At 38.3% G+C, this 13,245-nt stretch overlaps 1 long non-coding RNA gene across 1 annotated transcript in view; it reads left to right on the top strand.

Moving 5' to 3' along the window:
- The window catches only part of LOC127483293 (uncharacterized), a 37,145-nt gene extending 24,458 nt beyond the window's left edge, over positions 1-12,687 (top strand). The window contains exons 3-4 of the long non-coding RNA XR_011384805.1: positions 5,587-5,669; positions 11,147-12,687. This is a non-coding gene — a long non-coding RNA (uncharacterized lncRNA). The remainder of the gene's footprint in view (positions 1-5,586; positions 5,670-11,146) is intronic.
- Positions 12,688-13,245: the final 558 nt, after the last annotated feature.

Below are 13,245 nucleotides of genomic sequence, written 5' to 3'. Positions count from 1 at the left end.
ACTAGAACCCAGTGTGCTGGCGCCGCAGGCGGAGGATTACCCTACTGAGCCGCAGCGCCGGCCTTACCCTTAATATTTTCAAACTGTCCCACATGGAGCAGGAATATAAATTTATTAAGCTCTAGCTTTGTTTGAGCCACATGATTTTGTTGTTAAGTTTTTGTAATAGCAAAATTTAATGCTTGTTATGAATATACAACTAATTAAGTACCAGGAAGAATTTAATTATCATTGACTGCTCTTTTTCTATTTTTCCATCTTTCAGCTGCAGCCTTCTTTAGGTAAAAGACAAGTGGTTGCTAATTTTACTTGGTTATTAGTTGAATTTCCTAAGGTCGACAATTTTCGTGAATGGAAGGAAATGCATGTGTGCATGTGCATGTGCAAGGAAACAGATTATTTTCACAACACCCCCATTCTTGTTTACCCTGGGCAGTGACTTGGAAAATATTTCCAAACAATGTATTAATTCTAATTTTCATTTACATGTGATATGTGAAAGCTTTGTACGTGACGTAAAAGTAATATTGATAAATTTGGCTCTGAGAAGAGACCAGCAATATTAATATATTTTGCCCTTTGTCCCTTCTTTCTATGAGTCTCTATGAAAGTTGAGGGATGTATCTATTTTAAAGCTTTAGCTACTGAATTTATAATTTTACCGGTATCTTAATATTGCCAGAATACATACAACAGCCTTAATATAACTCTATTATCACAATTACCATGATTGACAGTTCTGTCCACAAAGAAATATATTATGTGCCCATAATGTATCAGACAGTACAAATGTGTAAATTCTCCATGCAATTTTGTCATGAACAATATATGACCTAAAAACTAGGTTTTCTTCAATTTGTTACAGTAAATGGATCTGAGCAAATCGGAATTTTCAGAGCATGAATATAATCAATTTGAGCCTAGCTATTCTGGTTTAGAAAAGTCAGTTCAATTATTTCCAGTCTTTTAGACATTTCTTAACAAGAGAACATTAGGTGATTTAAACATCACAAGAAATATATTTATTATATTACCTGAAAATTTGTTTCTCATACTCAGTTCTACCCACAAATGTATAGACTTAGATATAAAAAATGTGAAAATTTAATTTTCTTGCATAAAATAAACACATCAGCAGAAAGGTCAGTCCAGTTCTATTTCAGTCTTATATATTATATATACATATATAGAAAATGAATCCTCCCTTTGGATTCACTTCTAAGATTTTCAACTGTCTGACAGTGTCAAATAGTGGAGGGGTAATGTTTCTACTTGCTGTTCAATTATAATCTAACCAATGAATGAATAATTAATAATAAAGTGGTAGATTACCATCATTTTTCTCTTATAAAAGTCATGTGTTTACAGAGTTTGCTTTTCAATTTATGAAGTTTGATATGTATCTGTATTAAAATAATTTATCTTTCTACCAAAGTGTAGCACACAATTTTAAGAGATGCTACAAATCATGAAATACTTTTTAGTCATTGTTGTAAGATTGATTTGCCATCTAAAGCATTAGTAATTTTGATAGAACCCAGTTCTGACAATCTTGAGAGGACATCCCTTGCCCATTGTCTTCATGTTATTTCCTGGCCCAAAGCACCTGGGGTCCATTCCCAAGAGCTGTCAGCTTGTCACAGATCTCCTCATATATTTGTGCTATGTACCCAACCCTGGTAGGCAAAGATGGTTACTGTTATCCTTGCTGGCCCTTACACTGGAAAATTACCTTGTCAGGTTTTCTTTAAACTCTAAATAAAGTTTTCCTTACTTTCTGAGTTATTATGCTATCATCTTATGGCAATGAATGCATTCCTTGTGTAACATGCATATGGGAATCATCAACCAGGAAAAGCATTCCCTAGGTGTATAGAGAAAGAGGGCACTGAAACTGAAGTGTGTATACTGGATCAAGTGCCTGAACTATGTGTCTTAGAGGTTAAAACATTAATTGGAAACTAAAAAAAATTAAAAAAAAAAAGAAAATTAGGGATGATTTTTCCATGACCAGGAAAAGAAACCAAGGATCACAGACAGAACCTTTCTAGGGTAGTGTGTGGTTTACAGGGACAGCTAATTTTATCACAATGTGACATTAGCTGAAAGCTACTTTGAGCTCTAAATATTTAGCAAAATTATTGAGCTTTGGGGATATTGGCTGGGCACAGAAATGTGAACCAAAAGAAATACAATCTGAGAGACCATGTATAAGAAATTACATTGTGTTATAAAAATATCTGGGTAAACCAAACCATTTCTGTATCAATGCACAATCATCTAGAGAAATTGTGGGACTAGTTTTCAACAGAAACCTCAAATGACATTGGATGAATCCATTGTCTAATTGGGGCCTCCAATACACTGTCACCCCACACAGCTGTGTACCTACCTCTCTTATCTTCCAGATTCCCATCTATACTGTACATATTTTTTGTACATAATTGAAACTACTTCTTGAAAATCCTCCAAGTCCATATCCTTTTTCTATCTCCATTGTAGTCAAACAGAATGGTTACAAGTGTACAATCTTATATTTTGCTAATGGTGCCAGTTTGATTTCTTTTATGTTTAATTTATTATGTTTAATTGACAACTCATAGCTATAAGCATTTATGGGATATAATATTATGTGTTGATACATGAAAACAGTGTGGAATGACTGAATCAAGCTAATTAACATATTTGTCACCTTGCTTATCTATCATTTTTTGTGGTGAGACATTTGAAATTTATTATCTGTTCTTTTGAAATATATATTGTATTATTGTTAGGTATAACAATTCTATTTCATTAATGAGATTATTTCTTTCATTTATGAAGATAGCTACTTATACTTTTGTTAAACCACCAGCATAGTCTCTCAATTCATATTTCCATTTTGAACTTACCTCATAATTTATTGGTAAAACAGAAATCTACAGAAGAAAAGCACTCCATCATCTTCCTGTCTCTACAGTCTTCACTTCGGGGGTGAATGATGTAGTCCTACCTCAGTCAAAGTCCAGCACTTCTACTCCAGCTCTTAGCCTCGTCCTCTGTTATTCCTTAACCCACTTGCTAAAGGCATTCTTTCATTTTTTATTCCAACAACTCCTGATTTACTCAATATTTTATGATAGTGTACAGATGCATTCAGAAATCATCCATCTTTAAAAAAAAAAAAACTCCCTCCCAAACCTCCTTTCATTTTTCAGTTACTGATGAATTTCTCTGCCTCCATTCAACAAAAGTGTGTAATCCATAGTTACTCTCTCTTCCCAATCACATTTTCAAGTCTCATATTTCATTGAGACATCTGTTTCAAGGTTGCCAATGGTCACAGGTGTTGGTTTGTCTACTGGCATGTCCCTGTTATCATCTTTATTGAAAATTTGACATAATTTCAAAGGGATCACACAAACAAGACTAGTGTCTGCTAATACTAACTGAGAGAATCAAAAAGGGAGAGAATGATCCAACATGGGAAGTGGGATACACAGCAGACTCATAGAATAGCAGATGTTCTAAGTAGCACTCTGGCCTCAGAATCAGCCCTTAAGGCATTCGGATCTGGCTGAAGAACCCATGAGAGTATTTTAGGCATGGAAAGCCAAGACACTCTGGAAAGAAAAAAAAAAAAAACTAAATGAAAGATCTCCACGAGTGAGATCCCAGTGGAAAGAATGGGCCATCAAAGAAAGAGGTACCTTTCTCTGAAGGGAGGAGAGAACTTCCACTTTGACTATGACCCTGTCGGAATAAGATCGAAGTTGGTGAACTCAAAAGGCTTCCATAGCCTTGGCAACTCATGACAAGAGCCTAGGGTTATTATTGATGCCATAAACAAGAGTGTCAAATTGTTAAGTCAACAACAGGAGTCACTGTGTACTTACTCCTCATGTGGGATCTGTTCTTAATGAGTTGTCCAATGTGAAGTAATGCTATAGCTGGTACTGAAACAGTATTTTACACTTTGTGTTTCTGTGTGGGTGCAAACTGATGAAATCTTTACTTAATATATACTAAATCGATCTTCTGTATATAAAGATAATTGAAAATGTGAATGGAATGGGAGAGAGAGGGGGAGATGGGAGGGGTGCAAGTGGGGGGGAAGTTAAGGGGGGAAAGCCATTGTAATCCATAAACTGTACTTTGGAAATATATATTTACTAAATAAAAGTTAAAAAAAGAAAATTTGATATAATTTGAAATAATTGAGGACTCTCTCCTTGGAATATTTCTTAGTTATTAGGAGACCATGATATTTCAATGTTTGTTTTTTCTTTTTATCTTTACCATCTTAACCTGTTCATTGGCTCTTGATGCTAAAGAGTTAACTATTATCAAAGAGAAGTCTATGCTTTCCCCCGTAACATGGGGATATGGTCTGGAAGGCTCTTGAAATATCTTGCCTGTATGAGTGTCTTTGTTTAACACAGGTCATTTATTGGCCATTACATGATTTTACATTATGATTTCTGATGGGGAATTTGGGCCTCTGAAATATCTGCTATATTTTTAAAAAGGTTGGAAGCTGAAGGTAACTCACATTTATAGTCAACCACAGAAACCCCCAATAAAAATTTGTTTACCAAGGCTCAGGTGAGCTTTCCTGTTTGGTAATACTCCATAAGAATTGTCACATATTGATTACAGTGGGTTCTCTGATCATTTTCTTTGATTTTCATTTTTTGCTGAGAAATAATTTAAATATCAAAACAATAGCCTTTGTAAGTTCTCAACTTAAAGGTTAATAGTAAGTGTCCAAGGTTGTGCAACTATCATCACTACTAATTCCAGAGTATTTTTTATAGTTTCCCAAGGAAACCTAATAATCATTAGTATGTCCTTCCCATTCTTTTCTTGCTTCCAGAAACAATTGTCTGTATCAATTTGGTTACACTGGGCATTTCATATAAAAAGGATCACAGGATATGTAACATTTCATGATATGTATTATTTTGTGTCTAATTTATGTCATATCCTATAATATAATGATATTACAAAGTGATATCATGAATAATGATAGCATGCATTTCCTTAGATTGTAATGATAGGATGCCTATAAAGTACACAGAGTATGAAATCTTAGCACTCATAGATACATATTTATTATGCACAGATATGTATATTAATACATTTTTGTTACTATAATTCTAAATATGTTTTTACTAGTCTACCCATTTTATTTATAGTTTTTAAGGTGATAAATTTGCTTTTCACTTTAAAATACTAGTTCTCTCATTGTATGCACACACCCCAAAACTCAAATGCTAAATGAGAAAAAAGTGAGCAGCTTATGTTACTAGTTATGCAAAGTTAGGAAATTGCAGATTTCATATTTATGTAAAGTATTGATTTAGAAAAACTGGTTTTTAATTTCTTTGCACATCATATATGTTCTATAATCTTAAAAAGTTCTGGGACATTTCCTAAGAAAAATGTACATTCCTTGACATATACCTACTTACATGTGCATAATATTTCACCTGCTATTTTATGTCTTCACAAATACCCTTAACTAATTTATGGGAACTCTTGAGTCCTTTAGACTATATATTAAGAAATCTAATCTAGGCACTATCTCTTCCTTTCTACTTGTAGAATTGTATTAAGTCAACCTGATTAAAGCTGTTAACTACATTTTCCAAATTCCCCTTCATTGTGTGATTGGAAGTTACAATAAGGTGAGTAAATAGCATCCATCAATCTCAGAGTGTCCCTGTGGTTAGGAACTATGATGGACAAATACCAGTGGCCTGCAGATCCCAGTTCAGCTTCAATCTCCTTTGTTTTGTCCTCAGCTTGTCTTCCCAGCTACTGGCCCTCCTAATAGTGAATGCCGGCTCACTGTGTGAGATCCATGGCTATAGGCCAAGAGATGTGGTACCCAAATTGAGACAAATTCCCTTAGATATTGTCACATCTTCTTCTTAGTCTTACTTAAATGGCTCAGTATGCTTGGTTTCTTACATTTACCAGAAACCACCTGCTCTTGGAATAGTGACTTTTCCTCGGATCCTCCACATCACCCTCTAGTCTTTTTATTTATTTATTTTTTTTGACAGGCAGAGTGGACAGTGAGAGAGAGACAGAGAGAAAGGTCTTCCTTTGCCGTTGGTTCACCCTCCAATGGCCACCGCAGCTGGCGCGCTGTGGCCGGCGCACTGCGCTGATCCGATGGCAGGAGCCAGGTACTTATCCTGATCTCCCATGGGGTGCAGGGCCCAAGCACTTGGGCCATCCTCCACTGCACTCCCTGGCCACAGCAGAGAGCTGGCCTGGAAGCGGGGCAACCAGGACAGAATCCGGCGCCCTGACCGGGACTAGATCCCGGTGTGCCGGCGCCACAAGGTGGAGGATTAGCCTACTGAGCTTCGGCGCCGGCCACCCTCTAGTCTTTCTGTAAGTCAGTCACTCCCTTAATACTCAAAGTGTTGTTTCACTAGGAAAATTCAGATTGTTATATTTGCCAAATATTTAATATTTAATCATTGTTTTGTCTCTAAAGTTTCTTTATTCATTTCAAGTTGTACTTTTTATGATTATCCCTTGAATAGATTTGACTCAAAAAATTCTTACAGTTCTTTAAATAAAGAGATTCTGTAGGATGATGACATACAGAAGGTGGGATGGAGGAAAAGATGTAGGCTATTCCCCCAAGTAATAGAATTTTTATTGCAGGCTATAGTAAAGGAAAACTTTTTTTTTTTTTTTTTTTTTTTTTTTTTGAGAGGCAGAGTGGACAGTGAGAGAGAGAGACAGAGAGAAAGGTCTTCCTTTGCCGTTGGTTCACCCTCCAATGGCCGCCGCGGCCGGCGCGCTGCGCTGATCCGATGGCAGGAGCCAGGAGCCAGGTGCTTTTCCTGGTCTCCCATGGGGTGCAGGGCCCAAGCACCTGGGCCATCCTCCACTGCACTCCCTGGCCACAGCAGAGAGCTGGCCTGGAAGAGGGGCAACCGGGACAGAATCCGGCGCCCCTACCGGGACTAGAACCCGGTTTGCCGGCGCCGCTAGGCGGAGGATTAGCCTAGTGAGCCGCGGCGCCAGCCCGGAAAACTCTTTGTAATATCCTTTTTTCCTCTTTCCAGTGAATCTTGTGTGTATTTTAAAGGCTGTTTCAAAAATCAGTTCTTTTTATTTTGGGAATGCTGATTTCATTTTGCAAGCATAGACTCATTATAGGCATTGGTTACTAACAGACTTACCTCCACCTTAGCTGGAGTGTTTAATTTAGTCATCATATGGACTTACTCATACTTAACAAACAATTCACATTAAAATTTATGTATGCTTGAAATTAAAAATATAATATGACTGACTTTCTTATGTAAACAGATTGCATTTAAAACTGGCTTCACAGAGCTGACACTGTGGCTTAGCGGGTAAAGCTGCTGCCTTCAGTGCCAGCGTCCCATATGGGTGCCGGTTGGAGTCCCAGCTGCTCCACTTCTAATCCAGCTCTGTGCTATGGCCTGGGAAAGCAGCAGTTGACGGCCCAAGTCCTTGGGCCCCTGTACTGCGTGGGAGACCCAGAGGAAGCTCTTGGCTTCAGATAGGCGCAACTCCCGCTGCTCACTCTGTTCACTCTGAAGAGAGAACCACTAGATGGAAGACCCCTCTTTCTGCCTCTGCCTCTCTGTAACTCTTGTCTTTCAAATAAATAAATAAATAAATAAACAAACAAACAGATAATAACTTATAAAACTGGCTTCACGATGTTTCAAGTTAAATAACTGCTGATAGCCTAAGTGGCTATTTCCTTGAAACAATTAGTAGATTTTGTTTCTAGGTGATTTATTTGATTGCATTAGTAAGGGCTAAATATTGCTATTTTTTAAAAAAATTAAGTCAGACCATTTTACCTTGTTTTCTGTTTGCCTGTTAATGAACTCTTGAAACACTTTCTTTGTAACGATTTGCTTTTAAGATCCTGCTCTGACTTAGCTTTTGCTCTTTGTGGATTCACCTTTGGTCTCTGGTTTTATCACTAAGTATTTATCATTACTTGTTTAAAGGGACTATAATCATAAACTTGAACAGAAGTTTGTGGTGATAATATTATCTGCAACAAGTGCATGAAAGAACTCCTTGAAAAAAGGTTTTGTATTTTTAAGTTATAATATGAAACTAAATTTACCACTAATGTTAACAAGTTACAAAAAAGAGGTCTGCACCCTAATGTTTATTGCAGCTCAATTCACAATAGCTAAGACCTGGAACCAACCTAAATGCCCATCAACGATAGACTGGATAAAGAAATTATGGGATATGTACTCTTTAGAATACTATACCGCAGTAAGAAACAACGAAATCCAGTCATTTGCAACAAAATGGAGGAATCTGGAACACATCATGCTGAGTGAAATAAGCCAGTCCCAAAGGGACAAATACCATATGTTCTCCCTGATCGGTGACGACTGACTGAACACCAAGAGGGAAACCTGTTGGAGTGAGGTGGACACTATGGGAAATGGTGGCTTGATCAGCATAGCCCTGACTGTTAATGAACAACTTAATACATTGTCCCTCTTAGTAGTTTTTTTATCTGTTCTACTTAATATGACTGGTTTAGATCTGTAATTGATGCACAGTTATTCTTAAGTGTTGAAAATTAACTGAAATGTGATCCCTGTTGAACATGGTGGTGGGAATGGGAGAGGGAAGAGATGTATAATTTGGGACATGCTCAGGCTGACTTGCCCCAAGTGGTGGAGTTGGAAGCATACCAGGGGATTCCAATTCAATCCCATCGAGGTGGCATGTACCAATGCCATCTCACTGTTCCAGGTGATCAGTTTCAGTTCACAGTTGGTCATGGTGAAGGGACTGGGAGTCAAAGGGAGCACATAGACAAGTCTAGTACCTGCTAACACTAACTGATGGAGTAAATAAAGGGGAGAGTGATCCAACATGGGAAGTGAGATACTCAGCAGACTCATAGAATGGCAGATGTCCTAAATAGCACTCTGGCCTCAGAATCAGCCCTAAAGGCATTCGGAGCTGGCTGAAAAGCTCATGAGAGTATTTCAGGCATGGAAAGCCAAGATACTCTGGCAAAAGATCTCTGTGAGTGAGATCCCAGTGGAAAGAACAGGTCTTCAAAGAAGGAGGTACCTTTCTCTGAAGGGAGGAGAGAACCTCCACTTTGACTATGACCTTGTCTAAACAGGATAAGAGTTGGGGAACTCAGAGGGCTTCCATAGCCTTGGAAACTCATGACTGGAGCATAGGGAGATTACTGATGCCATAGACAGGAGTGTCAATTGGTAAAGTCAACAACAGGAGTCACTGTGCACTTACTCCTCATGTAGGATCTCTATCCTTAATGTGCTGTACATTGAGATTTAATGCTATAACGAGTACTCAAACAATATATTTCACTTTGTGTTTCTATGGGGGTGCAAACTGTTGAAATCCTTACTTAATGCATACTAAACTGATCCTCTGTAAAAAAAAAAAAAAAAAAAAAAAAAAAAAAGAAATTATCAGTTCCCAACTTGACTCTCACTGGGATTAAACATGACAATAGGTCTGATCTGATTTCATCATCATTTAAAAAAAATCATCTATTATTTTTCACTTTATGTTTCTGTGTGGGAGCAAACTGTTGAAATCCATACTTAATGTATACTAAGCTGATCTTCTGTATATTAAGATAATCGAAAATGAATCTTGATGTGAATGGAAGGGGAGAGGGAGTGGGAAAGGGGAGGGTTGTGGGTGGGAGGGACGGTATGGGGGGGAAGCCATTGTAATCCATAAGTTGTACTTTGGAAATTTATATGCATTAAATAAAAGTTTAAAAAAAATAAAAATAAAAAAAAAACAAGTTACAGAATTTACAATATACAATTATTAGTCGAATATTGTATGAAAGTTAAAAATTCTAATACCATTTTTTTTGACAGGCAGAGTGGACAGTGAGAGAGAGAGAGACAGAGAGAAAGGTCTTCCTTTTGCTGTTGGTTCACCCTCCAATGGCCGCTGCGGCCGGCACACTGCGGCCGGCGCACCGCGCTGATCAGTAGCCAGGAGCCAGGTGCTTCTCCTGGTCTCCGATGGGGTGCAGGGCCCAAGCACTTGGGCCATCCTCCACTGCACTCCCGGGCCACAGCAGAGAGCTGGCCTGGAAGAGGGGCAACCGGGACAGAATCCGGCGTCCCGACCGTGACTAGAACCCGGTGTGCCAGCACCCCAAGGCAGAGGATTAGCCTACTGAGCCACGGCGCTGGCCTAATACATTTTTAAAAGGCATGGCAATAACATGGACTTGTAGACACAGAGTTTTTCAAATACTTTCTTTAAAATAACTTTTTAAGTATTAAAAATGAAGATATATCTACTAGATTTGAAGATATGTCTCCTAGATTATTTTTTCAGCTGAAATATAACTAAAAATATATTTTTAAATTAATTTGCTATTGCAGAAAATTTTGATTATGGGTTACAGAGTTTCCATTTTGTCTATTTTGATTATTCTGTGATGTCTATTTCAAAGGCAAAGGCAAAATGACTCAGGTGAATTTGTAATGTTTCAACTGCCTATTACATAACTACTACCATTATGTAGTTATGTGCATGCCAAATTTCAAAACTTCACAATTATTATATTTTGCTTCTAGATTTAATAAAATTTTCAGAAACACCAGGCACCTTGGAAGTTAATTTTAATTTAACAACTGAAAAAGTCTTATGACATATGTCATTACTCAAAAAATTCATAAAACCCCATGACCATGTGTAAAATTTGGGTGATTATGGTATGTGGAATTCTGATCTATTTAGGTAACAATCAACAGCTTGTCAGTAGGAAATTCAGATTGTGGCAAACAGAAGACTGTAAGGAAAGGAAACATTTCTTAGACTCTGACAGCACAACAAATCAAATGTTAATCCAAATTATACTTAGACCTTGATGCAGGACATTAAGAGATTACTTAACATTTTCTGACTTCTCATTTCCTCCGCTATAAAAGAGGAACACTAATTAATTAATTAATTAATGGTGTCTCTTTTGCTAGGGATTCCATAGTAAAATAAAACAGAGCAAATATCTTAAAAAATTGAAAAAATATTTTCTTGCCATTCTGAATGTTAGAGGTCCAAGATCAAGGAATTGGTAGGCATGGCTTCTTCTGAGACTTCTCCTTTTGATTTGCAGATGACCGTCTACTCACTGAACCCCTACATGGCCATTTTTGCATGCATGTGTTTAATTGGGACTAAATTTGTGGGCCCAAATTGCTTCTTCTTATAAGGACAGAGAGTGGATTATGGCCTGCAATAACGACCCCATTTAAATTAATTATTTGGGGGGGGGTTCCAAGATGCCAGACTAGTGACAGGACAGTCAGATGCGCGTGGGGTGAAATTAATATTTTAAAAGGGAATAAAGTACATTCCTAATATAAAGCCATGGGAAAGAGTAAATATGCAAAAAAAAAAAACCCACCTCCAACAACAACAAAAGCTTGGACCCAAGGAGGAGGACGCCTGTCCTGGCAGACCAGGTGAGACGGAAATCCATGGGTGCACAATCCCACAATGCTGTGGATATCAGTGGGAGAAAGAGCTTGGTGAACTGCTTTTGAAGTTCCATGCAAGCCCCCTGGGACAGTAGAGACCAGAAGAGAAAAAATAAATAAATAAATAAGGAGGTGGTGCACCTCTCTCTCCCTATTTGTCCCCCTGGCTATAGCAGAGACCTGCATCCAGCCAGGAGGAAGGTCACGCCATCTTCTTTTGATGCAGGCAGGTTGCTGTCACTCCCACCTCCCATGCATGTGTCCAGCAATAGTCATGGTCACTTTGCCCCCCACCCAAACAGTGAGTGCTATAATTCATAATTCCTTCCCCTTTCATGCAAGCTGTACTGTCAGTTGCCCAGCAATGAGAGGGGTGGAGAAGCCCCATCTATGGGATTCTCCTACCTCCCCAGTACCATCAAGAAATGAGCAGAGCTTCAGTGACTGGGGGCTCTGCACACCCGGGATCCAAGACCTAACCAGGGAAAAAAACCCCGTTCCCTAACTCCCCACACACCAAAGCTGGTTGGGAGGACCACACAGAGACAGCAGCTCTGGGAACACCTTAGTTTTGTTATAGAAAGGACTGGCTAGTGGGGTTGAGTGTCCCCACTGACAATCCACAACACAGAGAGCCTTGGGAGCTGAGTCTGAGAAAAAAGTGACTGCAAAAGAGGAGACAGAGTGTGGCTAGGCCCTGGGCAACCACAGAGTGCTTCTCTGCACCCCGAAGCTCCTTGGTTACCTATAGCAGCTCATAACAGAGGGAATCATGCTCATATGAAAGACTCCACAGATCAAATGTGCAGATGAGTAGTGAGTACAGCGGGGCATCCTGCAGCTGTGAGGAAAAGGGCAGGTCACACCAACAGAGGTGACCATTCTTCTCCATCCAGATAACCACAGGAGAACTACCAAGTCCAACAGGGGTCTTACCTTGGATACTTGTCCCACCCTGGAATACTGAACACAGCACGCTGGTCACAACCAGCAGACACCTCTTGGAATTTACTGAAAAGTATATATGTCCCACTAAGCCACAGAGACAAGCCAAAGATAAAAGCCATCAGATGATAAAAAGAACTACACAAATGCCAAAAAAAAAGGAAAACAAAATTAAGAAATCAGAATAAGGAAGACACTATGAATCCTCGAAAGGAACACTACAACATTTCAATATTAGAAGGTGAAGATGAAGAGATTAAGGAAATGCGAGAAATGGAATTCAGAGAACTAATCATTGAATTATTTAGAAGCAATCAGAAGCAAATTCACGAACTAAAGAAAACTATGCATGCTATGAGTGAAAAATGTTCCCATGAAATTGAGATATTAAAGAGAAATCAAATAAAATACTAGAAATGAAGAATTCAACAGATCAAATAAAAAATCCAGTGGAAAGTCTTAACAGTAGAGTAGATGAGGCAGAAGAAAGAATATCTGAACTAGAAGACACATATCTGGAAATTTCACAGTCAGAACAAAAACAAAATGAAGAAATTAGAAAAATAAAAAACACTGCTGGGAATCTATAGGATACTCTCAAACAACCCAACATATGGGTCCTAGGAGTTCCTGAAGGTATAGAAAAAGAAAGAATTGGAAGGTCTTTTAGTGAAATAATAACAGAAAACTTCCCCCAATTTGGAGAAAGTAGAGGACATCCAAGTATAGGAAGCAAATAGAACTCCCAATAGACATAACTGGAAAAGATCTTCACCATGACACATTGTAG

This window comes from Oryctolagus cuniculus, chromosome 1 (assembly GCF_964237555.1).
Source record: "Oryctolagus cuniculus chromosome 1, mOryCun1.1, whole genome shotgun sequence".
Classification (NCBI taxonomy): Eukaryota; Metazoa; Chordata; class Mammalia; order Lagomorpha; family Leporidae; genus Oryctolagus; species Oryctolagus cuniculus.
This window is presented reverse-complemented; position numbering and strand designations above follow the sequence as displayed.